Source organism: Triticum urartu, chromosome 3A, assembly GCF_056163025.1.
Source record: "Triticum urartu cultivar PI428250 chromosome 3A, HENAU_Tu73, whole genome shotgun sequence".
Lineage (NCBI taxonomy): Eukaryota > Viridiplantae > Streptophyta > Magnoliopsida > Poales > Poaceae > Triticum > Triticum urartu.
Window position 1 is genome coordinate 476,843,281 of NC_141875.1, and position 13,001 is coordinate 476,856,281.

A 13,001-nucleotide genomic window follows, 5' to 3' on the forward strand; every position below is an offset into this window, starting at 1 on the left:
GGAAGTAGATGCCGAACAGCTTGCCAGTTGCAAGGCTGCTGGCGCACCTTGACTTGCACAGTCGACATAGTGGTGCTGGTGGTGGCGCCATTTTACTAAATCAACTAAATCAAAATGTTCTAAATCAATTAGCCTACTAAATCAACTAAATCAACTAGCCTACTAAATAAACTAAATCAAAATGTTCTAAATCAACTAAATCAACTAGCCTACTAAATCAACTGAATCATATCAACTAAATCGACTAAATCAACTAGCATACTAAATCAACTAGCATACTAAATCCACTAGCATAATAAATCAACTAAATCAAAATGTTACATATGAAAGCCTACTAAATCAAAATGTATCAGGGAGGAGGGACAAGGAGGGGCGACTCGAGGAGGGAGAAGATAGTAGGACGGAGGAGGAAGGCGGAGCGAGGAGGGGCCGGCGGTGGCAAGTGGAGGGAGGACGGATCGAGGAGGAAGGCGGAGCGAGGAGGGGGCGGCCAGCGGCGAGTGGAGGGAGGACAGAGGAGGAGGCCGGTGCCAAGTCCAGCGAGGAGGATGAGGCTACAGCGGCGCAGATCGGGGGAGGGGCGACGGGGGAGGGGCCACGGGGGAGGACCGGCGGCGCGGGGGTGAGGAGGAGACCGTGATCGAGTGTGTGTGAGTGTGATCTTTGGATGAGGCGCGCTAGTGAGATTTGTAGTTAATTTAGCAGTAGCGATTATTGCCTGAATGCGCTGCTGCTACGTTACGTAGCAGCAGCGCTATCTATTTTAATGCGCTGCTGCTATAACTGGCCTCGCGGCGGCGTCGTGGGAATTTTAGCAGTAGCGTCGCTTGGAGTGCGCGCGCTACTGATAAACTTGTTTCAGCAGCGAGTTTCCACAGCCCGCGCTACTGCTACTTAGCAGCAGCGCCTGATTTTATAGCGCGCTGCTGGTAAGATTCTGTGTATTGGCTTTTTCCTAGTAGTGTTTGTTTTGCACGACAAAAAAATTATCAAAAAGGAATGCCTACCAAGCAATAGATGATTATCAATTTAAAAAAAGAATAGATCGTCAGGTGACCCTACAAATGTTACAGGTTGCATACATCTCTTATTGTGGTGCATCATCCTTTTGATAATATATTTTATCTGCACACAACACAAATGAATACTACTCCCTCCGTTCCATAATATAAGAGCCTTTTTTACACTAATGTAGTGTTAAAAACGTTCTTATATATGGAACGGATGGAGTAGTTTTTATAATTTTTATACTCCTTCCATTTCCACATGTTAAATACTTGGCCTTCAAACAAGATGCAGCAGTGACAACACCCTCCTAGTGCCGAATTCAAATAACACCGGTGCATATAATCTACAGGGCTATTTTCTCAAGCTAGTCCAAAATTCATTAGAAGAAAAGAGAGAGCGAGCGCGCGCGCGCGCACACACACACAAAACACATGTCTGGTACGAAAGCCACAAAGTGTTTTTTTACTTCAAACATAGGTGTTATCAGTATCACGCATAATAGAATTAATACAGGACCGTGATAACCAGCTTTCCCCAATCACCGAGAAATAGCATAGGTAATGTCAATTGCAAAACCAAATTATGAAAAAGGCCTTATGAAAATGAAGCCACTTTATTTGCAAACAGCCGCAGATCTGGGCCATCGCTTGGTCCCGATGAACAACTCCCACCTCTGCTCACCAGCAGAGCTCCAATGAAGTTTCGCATTCCACCCAGTCACGATGTCATCATAGTCCTCTTGAAAATAGATCAAACTAACAATTAGATATGCTTGCATTTTTTGTAGAATATTAAGATATGCTTGCTAGGAACATAGAAAGAATGGAGACTTCTAAACTGCCAGTTCATGGTTGGGCCTGTTAAGGGCTTACCTGACCGAAATCAGCCAGAAATTCATCTTTGTTCTTTTCAACTTCGGCTAGCTCCCTCTGTAAAACTTTCAGGAACTGAAATGCGGAAATCGGCATTAATTAGTATTGTATCCAAGAAACTGCTCTCTGCATCTTTGTGGAGGAAAACATAATCACTAAAAGTTGCAAACCAACGAGCTGGTGAGGGAATAACCTGATCAGTGCGGTCTTCAGCAATGACATCATGGAAACCAACATTCTGTAGCATCTGCATAGTTTTGATGTATACAAGTTAATGGAGATCAACATTTTCTTACACAAACAGCACTAACAATATATCATCGCAATTAAGTGGCACCTGTCCATAAGCCTCTACATTATAAAGGTTGTAACCCCTCTGCTTAATGTATGTCGCAAACTCTTCAGATGGTTTCTTGGACTCCTACAGTAATCACTGATTAGGACCTTACCCCCAGGTTTTAGCCATTTGAAGAAACTTCTAAACAAAGCGGGTTTATCCTGCAAATACAAAAGCAGCACTAGTCATAAAACTGTTATTCTGGCACCAAATAAGGAATGGCATAGAGAGTAATTGTTGGGGAACGTAACATGCAATTACAAAAAAATTCCTACGATCATGCAAGATCTATCTAGGTGATGCATAGCAAGGAGAGGGATAGAGTGTGTCCACATACCGCCGTAGACCGAAAGTGGAAGCGTTAGGTTAACACGCTTGATGTAGTCGAACGTCTTCGCGATCCAACCGATCAAGTACCGAACGTACGGCACCTTCGAGTTCAGCACACGTTCAGCTCGATGACGTCCCTCGAACTCTTGATCCAGCAAAGTGTCGAGGGAGAGTTTCGTCAGCACGACGACGTGGTGACGGTGATGGTGATGTGATCCGCGCAGGGCTTTGCCTAAGCACTACGTGAATATGACCGGAGGAGTAAACCGTGGAGGGAGACGCCGCAGACGGCTTGGAACAATTGGTGTGTCTCCAAGGGGTGCCCTGCCCACGTATATAAAGGAGGGAGAGGGAGGAGGCCGGCCCTAGGGGGCGTGCCAAGTGGGGGGAGTCCTACTAGGACTCCCGGTCCTCGTAGGGTTCGCCCCCCCCCCCTCTTATTCCTTCTCATGGAGGGGGGAAGGGGCGAAAGAGAGGGAGCACGAGAAGGAAAGGTGGGCGCCGCCCCCTCCCCTAGTCCAATTCGGACTCCCATGGGGGGCGTGGCCACCCCTTGTGGGCTGCCTCCTCTCTCTCTCTCCTATGGCCCATAGTGGCCCATTACTTTCCCCGGGGGGTTCCGGTAACCTCCCGGTACTTCGAAAAATACCCAAAACGATCCGGAAGCGTTCTGGTGTCCGAATACTACCGTCCAATATATCAATCTTTACCTCTCGACCATTTCGAGACTCCTTGTCACATCCGTGATCTCATCCGGGACTCCGAACAATCTTCGGCCACCAAAACACATAACTCATAATACAAATCGTCATCGAATGTTAAGCGTGCAGACCGTACGGGTTCGAGAACTATGTAGACATGAACGAGACATATCTCCGGTCAATAACCAACAGCGGAACCTAGATGCTCATATTGGTTCCTACATATTCTACAAAGATCTTTATTGGTCAAACCACAATGAAAATATACGTTATTCCCTTTGTCATCGGTATGTTACTTGCCCGAAATTCTATCGTCGGTATCCTCATACCTAGTTCAATCTCGTTGCTGGAAAGTCTCTTTACTCGTTCCATAATGCATCATCCCGCAACTAACTCATTAGTTACATTGCTTGTAAGGCTTATCGTGATGTGCATTACCGAGAGGGCCCAGAGATACCTCTCCGATACTCGGAGTGACAAATCCTAATCTCGATCTATGCCAACCCAACAAATTAACACCTTCGGAGACACCTATAGAGCATCTTTATAATCACCCAGTTACATTGTGATGTTTGATAGCACACAAGGTATTCCTTCGGTATTCGGGAGTTGCATAATCTCATAGTCAAAGGAATATGTATAAGGCATGAAGAAAGCAATAACAATAAAACTTAACGATCATTATGCTAAGCTAACGGATGGGTCTAGTCCATCACATCATTCTCTAATGATGTGATATCGTTCATCAAATGACAACACATGTCTATGGTCAGGAAACTTAACCACCTTTGATTAACGAGCTAGTCAAGTAGAGGCATACTAGGGACACTCTGTTTTGTCTATGTATTCACACATGTATCAAGTTTCCGGTTAATACAATTCTAGCATGAATAATAAACATTTATCATGATATAAGGAAATATAAATAACAACTTTATTATTGCCTCTAGGGCATATTTCCTTTAGTAATCACCAATTGTGGATGCAAACACATCAAATTTTTTGTAGATGCAAAACTAAGCATGATTGTTTTTACATTTATCCTACCAAGATTCGCACTAGCCCAAGATGGTATCCATACTTCAAGGTGAGCACTTGATATGTTGTTGTAGTTCATGCCTTGATATGTTGTTATTGTTCTGTAGTAGACTAACAACATATTGTAATGACATTCCAGGATTGCATTGGAGCAATAGATGGTACTCATGTCACTGCCAGAGTGCCAAGGTCACAAGCTGCAGCATATAGAGATAGGAAGCACTACACAAGCCAGAATGTGCTAGCTGTTGTTGACTTCGATCTGAAGTTCACATATGTGTTGGCTTACTAGGAAGGATTGGCACATGATTCTAACATTCTTAGTGACAGCATGATTCATCGTGATGGCATCAACATCCCCGATGGCAAGTTCTACCTTGGAGATGCTGGTTATGCATGTCGGCTAGGTGTTCTTCCACCCTTCAGGAAAACTAGGTACCATCTGAACGAGTTTCTTGGTAGGAACTATCCTAGGACTCCTCATGAACTGTTCAATCTCAGACACTCAAGCCTTAGAGTGACTCATCAACTCGTCATTGCAGGATCCAGTTGTGAATGATGCAACATCCAAGAACAAGCTTCACCTGGGTAGGGTAAGGGTGGAATGGCTTCTAATCCAAGATCTTAAACCTGTTCTTCAGAGCTCCAAAGGCCCTCTCAACTCCGGCCATGGTATGCAGGTGTTCGACAATGAAGCGTGGAAGAACAAAATGTTGGAGTGGGCTCAGGCAATGTGGGATAACAGAGGTCAGACAAGGATCTAAAACAGAAGAACAAGAGGAAGAAGAAGAAAGAGGCAGCAGCAGAAGCGAGGAAGAGGAAGCAACCCATCAGTAGCAGAGGAAGAGGAAGAGGATGAACTTGCACCTAGTTAGCATCATTGAACTTTCCTTATTCCTCCATGTTGGCTCTTAATAACTTGTATTGTTATTTGCTAGTAGCTAGGATAAACTGCCATTTGTTTTCTAGCTAGGACGAAACAATGTTCAGTGTCTGTGGTAAGATCACCACTAGTGAGAAGTGGTGATCACATTTTTAGCCGTTTGCAACCAAACAACATGTTGTTTGTTTAACAACAGCAACACAGGCAACCAAACAGTGTGCTGCCTAGTTGATTCCCTCATGCAGAAAGTCTAATGCAGGCAACCAAACTACATGCAGATATTGGTTTTTAGCCTGCATTTGACCAGATGTTGATTTTTAGCATGCACTTGCCCAATGAAGACAAATGGGTCTTGACTAATGTTTAGGGACCCTGTCAGCAACAAGAGAGAATTAACTTTCTCACTTGGTTTCATGATTTCTATATGCCAGATGACACTGATTGGATTATTGTGGGGGATTTCAACTATGTTAGATACCCACACAACAGGAGCAGAGAAGGTGGCAACATCAATGATATGCTTCTTTTTAATGAGGCTATTAACAAGTAGGCCTTAATTGAGATTCCACTCAAGGGAAGAAAATGTACTTGGAGAAAAATGCAGGAGGCTCCATTACTTGAAAAGCTTGATTGGGGCTTCACATATGAATCTTGGACACTCAAATATCCAGCTACATTTGCTCTACCACTAGCCAAAACCACCTCAGATCATGTTCCAATCAAAATCTAAATTGGCTCCTCTGTCCCTAGATCAAACATCTTCAGATTTGAGAATTACTGGTTGGAACACCACCAGTTCAAAGATGTGGTTAAGAATATTTGGTCCCAACAACTTGATGAACCAGATAGTGTCGTGGTTCTAAGTCTGACAGTATAATGGGGGGTAGGAATGTAGAGGCAAGATCCTAGCTATGGAGGAGTTGTACATGCGAGTTTTACGAGTTCAGGCCCTTCTCGGAGGAAGTAACAACCCTACGTCTCAGAGCCCGGAGGTGGTCGACTGGATTATATGCGTGTGTGTGTTACAGGGGGGTGCGAACCCTTGTCCCTGAGGAGGGGGTGGCTTATATAGAGTTTGCCAGACCCCTCCCGCCCTTAGTTACAAAGGGTTTAAGGTACATAAAGATGGGGACGTTACTGGTTATTTCACACCCTAGCTAGTTCAAGCATTAGAGTGTGCATCATGTTTAAATTTCTCTTAAATTTGAAATGGGGAAGGCAGAAACCCCCAACACCCCCCTGGAAACAACTAGGGTTTACTAAAATTATTTTCAATGAACCTGAAATGCCCTTCTAAAAAGTTCACCCTCTTTGTCTTGGGTTAAAACCTCTGGCAAAATTGGTGCACATTTTCCTAGGTCAACAGAAGGTCATTGAGTTAAATCATAAGTATTTGAATTTGGGCATTTAAATGGTATAAAATAATTTAAATGCTCAAATAATTCTGCAAATAAATGTTTGCTGTTGGAAATATTCTAAACAGAGCCCACATTTATTTTCAAGATTTTTGGAAACGTTTTAGTATTTTAATTAAAGCCCAACAGTTGCAGTTAATAGAAAAACAGAAACAATTAGAAAAAAAAGGAGAGAGAGGGAAGCTACCTGGGCCTTACCTGTGCTGGCCCAGCCCACCTGGCTCGGCCCAGCCGACTGGCTGCCAGTCGTCCTCCTCCTCACGCCAGAAGGACGCGGAGCACGTGGCCGGCGCCCGCGGCCACACGCCGGCCACCTCCTGCTTCTGCCGACGTCCTGGAGACGTCCAGGGATGCCACACGACCCCCACGTCCCCCCTCTCATCCTCGCTCACTCTCCCCCTCGTCTCCCTCACTCTCTCCCGCGATGCCCGAGCGCGTTCCTCGCCGCCGTTCGCCGTAGACGACGCCAGAGCCACCCCCTCGCCCCTCCGACAAGCCAAATCGCTCCACCACGACGCCCTCGCCCTCCCCACCGAGCCACGCTTCGCCAGAGGCCCTGCATCGCCGCTATCGCGCCGTCTTCAACCTCGGTACCCGCCGGACGCCGTTCCTCGATTCGCCTCGCTCCGGTCACCCCCGAGCCCACTGAGCTGCTCATCGACCTCTCTGTGAGCTTCGCCGCCTTCCCCCTCTTCTTTCCCACGCATTTGCACCCTCTAGGCCATAGTTCCACCATGGCCGAAGCTTGTCTCCGCTCGAGCTCGTCGCCGGCATCGCTCCAGCGACCATTTGGTCCTCCCGTGCTATGCAACGTGCTTGCCGCATCGCGTAGTGCCTCGCTAGCGCTTCAGTTTCCGTGTTTGCACGCCGCAGCCCACTCCCCACACATGGCCGAACTCCGGCCGCCGCCTTGGAGCTCGCCGTCGTCGTCTCCGGCCACCGTAGGCCCGGCCTCCACCACCACTAGATGCGCGACTGCAAGAGCTCTCCAACGAGCCCAAGAACGGCCTCGCCCGTGCCCTGTGGGCATTTTCCGAGCTGCGCCACCGTCTCGGGCCTCGCCGGCGTCGAGTCGCCGGCGAGTTTGACCCAGTTTGACTCCTGGGTGGGCCCAGGTAGACCCCCCTGAGTCTATGAAAGGTGGGGCCGGTCTGCTAACTAATTTAGGATTAGTTTTAATTAATTTTAATTAAATCAGTCACTGACATGTGGGCCCAGGCCCCACTGACAGCTAATTAGTGTTAATCTAATCCTGTTAATTAGCTGAGAGGCTGACAGAAGGGGCCCACCAGCCAGGTTTGACCTGGGTTGGCGCCTTTGACCTGCTGAGATCAGCATGACGCAATGCTGACGCAGTAATGCATTTTCTGGATTTATTTTTATTCAGGAATTTCCAAAAAATAGTTAAAACTTCTAAAAATCATAGAAAATCAACCATAGCTCCAAATGCAAAGATTTATATATGAAAAATGATCAAAAAAATTCAATCTATCCATCTGTAATGGTTTAATGCATGACAAAACAAGTTTACCTTACTGTTTAAGCATAATAAGGAAATGCACTATTAAGGCCATGTTTAATGAGCTAATATTTGAATCTTTGATTCAAATGAGTTCATTCCTTTCTGTTATAGCTTGCATTAGGCCAAGACACATTCATATTGCCATGTCATAGCATGCATCATATTGTTGCATATCGTCATGTGTTGATTGTGTTCCGATGTGTTCTTCGTGGTAGGTTCTGCCTCCGAGGATATTCACGAGTATCCAACTGAAGGGCAGTATCCCACTACCACTCCATCAGGCAAGCAACCATTGATCATTCCGATACAACCCATGTTCTCGCTTCTGCTCTTGTTTACTGCATTAAGACAACGCGTTTCAATCTGCTGTGTGCTACAGTAGTTGAACCCTTATCCTCTGCATGACCTGTCATTGCCACAGTAACTAGATGAAACCCACTAGCATGTGTAGGAGTTGATTGAGCCATGTATGTGATTCCTACCTTGCTATGCCTGCTATGCTTAGAGTTGTGACAGGTCTGGTTCATCTGGGTGATGGGCTAGAGTGAAATGCTTATGTCGGTAATGTGAGGGATGTGTTGAACATGTTTTGGTAAAGGTATCGATGAGAGGCCATGTAGGAGTACATGGTGGATTGTTTCATTGAGGCCGTCCCTAAGAACTGAGATCTGTATGTGTGATTTAAGATGCAGTTACTACCGTACATTGGGCCCGAAACCAATGGACCCTCTCGGCTTCTTAATCACCCTAGTACTCTGTCCAGGAGTTGCAAATAGTTTCTGGTGTTTGTAGGTTATGTGTTGGCGGACGTGCGTAGCGCTGACCCTAGGGGTGGGCTATGTTGCGGTAGATACACCGTGGCCGGGTATGCCGGGCGTCTGTTTGGCGTCTCGGGACCCTGTTCACATCGTTCGGGGCCGTATGTGGAAACCTCGGCCGGACTCCCTGCGGATGGAACCTGGATAGGCGATAAACCTGGACTAGAGACTTAAGTGTTAGGTAGGCCGTGGCCGACACCCTCGCTGGGCTTCCGCTTGAAGATTGCTGAGTACATGTCGTGTAAACGGCGGTAAGTGGTGAAAGCGTGTATGAAGAAGTACACCCCTGCAGGGTATGAAACTATTCGAATAGCCGCGTCCGCGGTAAAGGACTACTTGGTTGCCTATACAGTTCATAGCCAAGTTAATGGATACTACTAAAAGACTCAAGATAAGTGTGAGTACCGAGGATGGCCCTCTCGTAGGATGACGAGGGAGGATCCCCGGTGGAGTATTGTGTTGGTGAGTAGTGGACTCGTGTGCGAAAACTATTTTACTAGTGAAGTTCCGTAGGATAGCTTAGCCAAGAGTCAAAGCTGGCTTGCTACATTAAACCCACCACCTTCTTGAGAATAAGCATGTTTAGTAGGTTCTGATGTAAGACTTGCTGAGTACCTTTGTACTCATGTTTGCTTAATTACTGTTTTCAGACGACAACACCGCCCCCTCCGATGGGTTCTACGTAGACCTTGACGTCGACGAGTGACTAGCCACCCAGGTGGTGATCCTGGCCATGGAGGGCCCTATGTAGATAGACAGGCTTCGAGAAGCCTTCTTTCTTTCTAGAGACTGTACTCAGACTAGTTGCTTCCGCATGTGCTTGTATGATTGAATGACTTGAGTGTCGGGTCATGTGACCCCTATCTGTATGAACTTGTTATGTATGGCTCCCTGGAGCCTTTAAATAAAGTACTTGAGTTGTAGAGTTTTGTTGTGATGCCATGTTGTATGTACTCATATCGGGCATATTGTGTGTATGATTGAAATGCTTGGTATGAGCGGGATCCGACAATCTAGTTGTTTATCCTTGGCAGCCTTTCTTATGGGGAAATGTAGTCTAGTGTTCCTCGAGCCATAGTAGTCCGCTACAGCCCGGTTCACCGGAGTCCTACTAGCCTAGCACTACTGTTCAGGACACTTGACTGGACGGCATGTGTTTCACTTCGTTCCTATGTCTGTCCCTTCGGGGAAATGTCACGCTGTGACTTCCGGAGTCCTGCCTAGCCTGCTACAGCCCGGGTTCCCCGGAGTCCTGTTAGCCCAGTGCTACAGCCCGGAATCAATCGCTGATGACCGACATGCTCGATATGATTCATGTATGCCTGTCTCCATAGGTCTGTGCCGCTTTGGGTTCATGACTAGCCATGTCGGCCCGGGTTCTCTGTCATATGGATGCTAGCGACACTATCATATACGTGAGCCAAAAGTCGCAAATGGTCCCGGGCCATGGTAAGGCGACACTCGTGGGATACCGTGCGTGAGGCCGCAAAGTGATATGAGGTGTTACCGGCTAGATCGATGTGACTTGGAATCGGGGTCCTGACAGGTAACGCCTGCAATAAGGATACATAATGACCATTAAAGCTATGACTTAATTCCCGACCGTTGCAGAGTGGAGTGGCTCTAGATCTTCTGGTAGTCGAGTGATTGTCCATACGGTCGAGTGTCTTCGAGACAGTCGAGTGGAACATAGCTTCATGGTCGAGTGGATGATGATTTTTCTTCGAATGCTTCTGGCTCCTTTAGAGATGTCCTTGGGAAGGGTATCTTGGACAGATCCATGACCCTACCCTAGGTACATAGCTTCATCATTAGCCCCCGAATGGATCAGGGTTTGAGTGAGGAAGGAGTTGTGAACACTTCCGACTCATTTTTCGTGCTATGAGTATATCTTGTTCTGGATCAATGAACTGAGGTGATGAAACCAACTTCTTTTTCAGTCGCCTTGATCCATTCTTAGTTTTTGTCGAGTGAACTTTTACTGAAGAGTTCCGAGTGATGATGCGGAGGATGTCTTTCGTCTGTCAAGTTGTTCTGCTGTCCGCAGATTTCGCGGGATTCGAATTTTGGGAAGCGCGCCAGGCGGGGGAGGCCGCGGTAATCGGGACGGATTAGGCAGGTCGCCTCAATCCCCGCGCCACCTTTTCGCCACGTATCACGTGCGCGACTGTTGTAGGATTTGATAAGATCGTCTCGGCCTACAAGTCAGTCACTCAGAAGTGTCCTCATAAAAGGCACCGGAACGGGCTTTTGAACAGTGCGCCCTCATTCTCCTTCTTCTTCCTCAGATTTCTCCACTGCACCTGCTTCCGCTCTCGGTGTCATAGCCCCGCTCGGACTCGATTCGCTGCCATGGGGAAGGAGAAGATGGTGGCGTTGGAGAGTGCAAAGAAGGCGACGGCGAAGGCGAAAGGGAAGAAGATCTTCGTCGAGGTCCGGCCTGTCGCTTGGCTGGATCCAGGGCGACTGGATCCGCTCGACAATCAGTCAAGATAACATTGACGACCTAGATGAGGGGGGACTGATCCCTCACCAATCGGCGCGGCTCCCGGGGAACGAGATCGAGCCGCAGCCGCAGGAGGGTGAGTGCGTCCTCCTCGCCACTCATGTCGACCGCGGGTTTTCTTTGCCTCCCCACCCTTTCTTTCATGGTTTCTTGAACTTCTTCGGGGCTCAACTCCACCACTTTACTCCAAACACCATCGTGTATCTCGCTGCTTTCTTGTCCATGTGAGAGAATTTCTTGGGCTGCCGATCGCACTGGGGTCTCTTCAAGCACATATTCACGTGTCGCTCCCAGACGGTCAAGAAGGCCAACCTGAGTGACGAGAGTACGCACATGACACAGATGTGCGGGGGCCTTGGAATTCAAATGAGGAACAAGAGCACCTTCCCAGCTATGATCCTTCCCGACTTGGTCCGGGGCTGGCAGTCGACCTGGTTTTACTGCAAGGACCAGCCGACCCCGGGTCAGTCGACTGGACTTCCCCCCTTTGCCTTGGCTTAAGTGGTGAAGCCCTCCTCCTTGAGGGTGATCCCGGAAGAGAAGGCGCAGGTGAAGGTGTTGGTCGAGCGGGTCGTCCAACTTGTCCGCGACGGAGTGACTAGTATGGACCTGCTGGAGGTCTTTCTCAGTCGACGCATCCAACCACTCCAAGCCCGTGACCATCTGATGTGGATGTACTCGGGACTCAAGGATTCCACTCGGATCCGCCCGAAGGACGTTAGTGAAGACACGATGGAGAAGTGGCTGAGAGGAATCACCGGCAACAAAGATAATCCCCGGGGGTCTAGGAGGGTGATTCCATTCGACCATTTGTGCCAGCCGGAACAGGTATGATTCTGCATTGTCAAGTATCTTCTTGATTCACTGTGTAACATCTTGTTGACGATCGACTGTATTTCTTTTGTTCATTGTCTTTTCAGGCTCTTATTGATATGTACTCGATGCCCAATGGAGTGCAGGAGCAAAATGTCGAGGAAGGGGCGAGAGTGGCGAGTGGCACTCGGATGCAGAGGAGGACGAGGAGAGCGACGACTCGAGTGATGAAGAAGAGGTCGACTCGTCTCCTCGCAGAGAGAGGAGGTCCAAGCACGCTCACGACCCAGCGAGCACCCCTGGCCTGGCGGCCGCACCGACTGGGCAATCTTCGAAGCGCCCTCGGACGTCTTCTCCGGTGCCGACTGAGAAGGTATCGACACAGCTCAAGACTGCGCCGCCTCCTGCGCCGAAAGCATTGAAGGCCACCTCCTCCAAACCACCGAAGGCTTTGCCCAGAATCAAAGTGACCATCCCCACCATCTCCGGGTAATCATCTGACCCGATCTTTTGGTCGACTCGAGCAACAGAACATAACCGACTGAATGTTGACATTTGCAGTGCTGCTACATCTGGAACTTCTTCCTACCAATACCGAGACGAGGAAATGGAAGACATGGTTACCTCCAACCCAGGTAAAACTCTCATGATCTTGTTCTTGATTATTTGGTCGATTAAATTCTGGCGATTCACTTGAGGTCGACTGATTTATTTGCAGCCCCACCTAACATCATCGATCTTTCGGATGATGATGAAGA